The sequence below is a fragment of the Anomaloglossus baeobatrachus genome, unplaced genomic scaffold, assembly GCF_048569485.1.
Source record: "Anomaloglossus baeobatrachus isolate aAnoBae1 unplaced genomic scaffold, aAnoBae1.hap1 Scaffold_135, whole genome shotgun sequence".
Taxonomy (NCBI): Eukaryota; Metazoa; Chordata; class Amphibia; order Anura; family Aromobatidae; genus Anomaloglossus; species Anomaloglossus baeobatrachus.
Genome location: NW_027441905.1, coordinates 311,364 through 316,429, shown reverse-complemented (window position 1 = coordinate 316,429; position 5,066 = coordinate 311,364). Strand labels below are relative to the sequence as shown.

The following is a 5,066-nucleotide window of genomic DNA, read 5'->3' as shown; positions in this document are numbered from 1 at the left end:
CCTGCTTGACTATTTTTGGTTGTTTGATCCAGAATGTTTCTCCAGATAGGTCATGTGGAAATTTTCTTTCCTCAGTACAAATGTTTTCACAATGGCTTTGGAAAAATTTTTTGTATGTGCATCATGGTCATTTGACCCATTGTACTCTCAAGTAGCAATATATTGTACTGTTATGTTGTACTATGTACTAATTACGTGTTTATATGGTTTTGTAACCCTTTATGATCTTAGATAACTTTATCCTTGATAAAGACCTAAAAACAAGGTCGAAACGTTGGATGAATTATCCTTTTGCACAAATAAAGAATTTTCAGCATTCCAAGAGTTCCTTTCTTACGTTATTGATCACTATAGTGTGCCAGAGCTATTTCTATTGAATTGACTCTTATTTTTTCTGAGCACCTGCTATATACACAGTGACCCAGACATATTCAAGTTTCATTCAGAAGGCAGAGGGAAGCCGTAGCAGCTGAGCCTATATCTTGGCTTGTGAGCATTAGAACAGGCCGGCGATTACAGGGTAACATGAAAAATGTCCAGCTTGCATTATGACTAGAACATGACAATATCCTTTTAAGTACTAACCTATGATGCGTTCCTAAGCAGTTGATGTTATATGTTCTACATTTCATTTTCTGCATACTTTACAAGTAGTAGAATTTGCTTTGATATAGGCAACTGGATTTTCACAATGAAAAGGCAAAGGATAACGCCCGAAAAAGACGCCATACATTATGTCAGTGCCATCACTGACAAACCTGGATTGACCATGAAATACATCAATCCCCTTAAAGGTGAGTTAAAACAAGTTTTAACTAAATTGCCTTAATATTGTCATGCATTAGAATGACTGTCTTAGGTAATGATAAATATTTTCTACAGGAAGAGGAGTGTTTGCTGAAACTGAAATCGAAAAAGGGAGTTTTGTTGCAGAATATCGAGGCGAGCTCACGTATGCACTTACGATGGTAGACAACTACTCGAGATTTATGGTTGTGGTACAAGTCAAAGATCTAATGGCCCATACTGCAGCGAAGGTCTTCCAAGCACACTTATGCAGACCTCATGGCTACTCAGAGAGAGTCCTCACAGATCAAGGCACAGCCTTTGAAGCGGAAATCTTCAAGGACTTCTGCAGCTTTTACCGATGCAGGAAGATGCGCACTACACCCTACCATGCTCAAACCAATGGTTATCAACCTGCTCAGGACTTTACCCCATATTCCAGATGTGGCCTTACAAGTGATTTATAGAGGGGTAACAATACGTTGGGATCACCGGATCTAATCTCCCTTTTTATACACCCTAAAATCTTGTTTGCTTTAGAATAAACAATAACATCATAAAGGTATAGCAGTACCGTTTCAAAGTTTCGGTGTCCCAAGCAGCATTCCATCAGCCTCTGGAAGGTTCCTGGCAAATTGCACAGCTCGAAGGGCATGCTTTTGAACTCGCAGAGACCCATCGGGGTGGCAAAGGCGGTCTTCTCCCGGTCTGCCTCAGCAACGGACACTTGCCAATAGCGACTAGTGAGATCAAGGGTAGAAAAATAATTTGCAGTTCTCAATGCAGCTAGCTATTCCTCAATACCAACGGAGCTGCCCAGAGGCTACAACTGTCACGGATAACCCCAGCCTCCTTCATGTTGCTCAACATGTCCTTGGTACACTGGTAATGTGCAGGTAGTTTTGGCTTATATCTCTCTTTGATGGGTGGGTGTGCACTTGTGGGGATGTAGTGTTTGACCCCTTTTATTCTTCAAAAGTCTAGCGGATGTTTGCTGAAGACTTGCTCGTATTCTTGCACTAGCCTGTAGACCCCCTTCTTGTGATGTGAAGGTGTGGAGTCAGTGCCTACGTGTAATTCCTTACACCACTCCTCTGGCTGACTTGGTGAGCTGTCACTGAATGGGTGGCCTGAAGCAATGGTGGATGCTGCTGTTTGGATAGCATGTGTATCTACTGAGAACAGCTTATCAATGGTGGCAAATCGGAGCAGCTTAATCTCTTGCTCTCCGCAGTTCAACACTCTCATGGGCACTCTTCCCTTCCATATTAATGAATAAAACTATGATGTAAACAGCATATAGATACCCCACAAATGCAGATAAAAGTAGGTTATGGGAAAAGGGGGAATAGAGAAACAGGAAAATAGTGGAATAAAGTATACCTTCCAGGTGGGAGAGGAAATGGCAGCACAGCCAGTGGAGGTGAAGCAAGAGGAGCCTGCAACTAAAGAGTTGAGAGCGTTATCACATGGTGACTGAGCCTGATTGTAACGGGAGCATAGAGGTGCCGATCCTGTCTTACCTGCGTTGGTGTAGAAGTGGGTGTCCTGTGGTGGAGTCAGCTATGTGCAGTGGTGGCCGTGGGTTCTTTTATGTGCGACCGTAGTAATAGCTGCGCCCACTTCCTGTATGGGAGTGGAATGCAGTGAGGGTAATGGAACGCACGCCTGCGCATTTGTGTTTAACGTCGCGCATGTGCAGAACGGAGAAAAGGCTGCGCTCACTTCCTAATGAAAGGGAGTGAGACGCATCTGGGAAGGGAAGGGAAAAGATTAGGGTTTGGGGATGATGAAAGGGCTTTCTACGGGCAAGGATGGCAAAGGGTGGCAGTGACGGAAAGTCAGGCAGCCTGTCCTGTCCTGTCCTGTCCGTCCGTCTTTTTGTATCATGAATTGGAAAGACTGCAAGGGGGAGGGGAGGTGCTTGTGTCCAAAAGGAGGAGTTATTCAGATTCATTGCAGTGGGCGGCGGCTGCAAAAAGCACCATTCTTCTTGTTTTTGCTCTGCAAAACAGCCTTTTCAAGGGTTGGCTTGGGTGACAAAATGTCTTCTGTAGGCGTGGGTTTGTCTCCCTCTCCCTAAGATGTGTCCGGTATAGGCCAGGGTGCCACTCAAGGCCGTAACCAATTCGGGTTATAGCTTCTCGGCCTTTTGGCTAAGATCAAGTGTAGTTTCGGAGGACGCTACCTTGGTCGGTACTGGAAGGTGCCTGGGATTGCACGTCTGCCGGCCTTGAGGAAGTGTGTGCGCCTTCTGGTGACACATAGCCCTCTTGTGCCTGGACGGTTCCCAGGCAACGGGAGGCGATCACCTTTGTTATTTTGAAGTCCTACTGATAAACAGAAAAAAAAAAAAATTAAATCTGTTCTTATCAGTTTAATATCTGATACGTCCCCTCTCTGGGGACCATATATTAAATGGATTTTTAGAACAAGGAGATGGAAAAAATCTTGCTCTGTCCACTCCACGCATTGACCTGGTATTGCAGTACCTCCAGGACCGGTGCACCCCTTCTTAACCCAGTTTCCAAAAGCAGAACTCAATTCACCTGATTCAAATGAGCCCCATTAGTGAATTGAAAGAAAGCAAAAACTTTATATGTACCTCAATTTGGCCAATTCACTTTTCACACTTTCACCCTTTTTTTTATCTTTCACACCTTTTACTTGCTTTATTGATGCAAAAAGCTGTGCCAAATAGCAAACTCATCTCCACTCAACTTGACCAACTCTGCTATGTCCCGTGCAGTATCTTATTCTCAGTCTTATCTAGATCATTTGCAATTGAATAGAATAGATCCCTTTTGGCTGCTTATGACTGTGTAAAATATGTAGTTTTACTGGGCTGGGATGAGAGAATCCATTGAAGCATGGTGTAGGGATTGTGGTTCCTGTGTGCTAAGAAAAGAGGCTGGCACCAGCCAGAAAGCCCCATTGCAGCCAATAATCACTTAATAACTTTTTCAACTTGTCATCATATGGGAGGCCTTCCATTCCTTGTAGTAGTCTAGTTGCCCACCTTTGAACTGACTCTAACTTCTGAATGTCCTTTTTAAAATGTGGAGCCCAAAACTGGTTCCCATATTCCAGATGTAGCCTTACAAGTGATTTATAGAGGTGTAACAATACGTTGGGATCACGGGATCTAATCTCCCTTTTTATACACCCTAAAATCTTGTCCCAAGCAGCATTCCATCAGCCTCTGGAAGGTTCCTGGCGCATTGCACAGCTCGAAGGGCATGCTTTTGAACTCGCAGAGACCCATAGGGGTGGCGAAGGCGGTCTTCTCCCGGTCTGCCTCAGCAACGGACACTTGCCAATAGTGACTAGTGAGATCAAGGGTAGAAAAATAATTTGCAGTTCTCAATGCAGCTAGCGATTCCTCAATACGGGGAGTGGTGCCGTCCTTCTTTTTTAACAGGATCAACAGAGCTGCCCAAAGGCTACAACTGTCACGGATAACCCCAGCCGCCTTCATGTTGCTCAACATGTCCTTGGTACACTGGCAATGTGAAGGTGGTATTGGCTTATAGCTCTCTTTGATGGGTGGGTGTGCACCTGTGGGGATGTGGTGTTGGACCCCTTTTATTCCCCCAAAATCTAGCGGGCTTCCCACCGGTAACCCGCTCCCCAGCTTGGATGGATGCTGAGGGAGCCCCTTTTGCCCGCAGGCTCTGGCCCTGGGAACTGTAGCCTTGGCGGTGACTGTGCTTCCCTCTACGGTGTGAGCTGTTGCCTTCAATCGGGTCTTGACTGCTGGGAAACCCTGGAGGTTCCTGTCGCTAACGGATTTGACCGGTTTTACGGCGACTCCTAGCCTGGTCGGGGTCCGTAGGCCCTGCCGGATGGTGCTGGCTTCTCTTCACTCCCCGATCTGGTACCGGCGGGCCACCGCCCATCCCCGGTCCGTACGGTTCACTCCAATCAGCCTCTCCTGCAGAAGGTCACCACCGTCTGCCAACCTTGCTGAGTGCCCGGGCCACACACCCGGACACGGTCAGTCTCCTCTCCTCTTCACTTCTCTAACTCCAAAACTGATCTCTAATCTGACTCCTTTTCCCGCCTCCAGGACTGTGAACTCCTCGGTGGGTGGGATCAACCGCCTGGCCCACCCCCTGGTGTGGACATCAGCCCCTGGAGGAAGGCAACTAGGATTTGTGTTTAGCTTCGGTGTGCCTAGCCGGAGTGTAGAGTGTGTTGGTGTAGTACCTGTGACGACCTGGCTTGTCCAGGGCGCCACATTCCCCTATAGTAAAATGCAGACCGTCCGCGGGCTGCCC

At 46.6% G+C, this 5,066-nt stretch overlaps 1 pseudogene; it reads left to right on the top strand.

The window, feature by feature from the left end:
- Nucleotides 1-3,093: 3,093 nt before the first annotated feature.
- On the top strand, nt 3,094-3,300 carry LOC142260586 (U2 spliceosomal RNA; annotated as a pseudogene).
- The last annotated feature ends 1,766 nt before the right edge of the window (nt 3,301-5,066 follow it).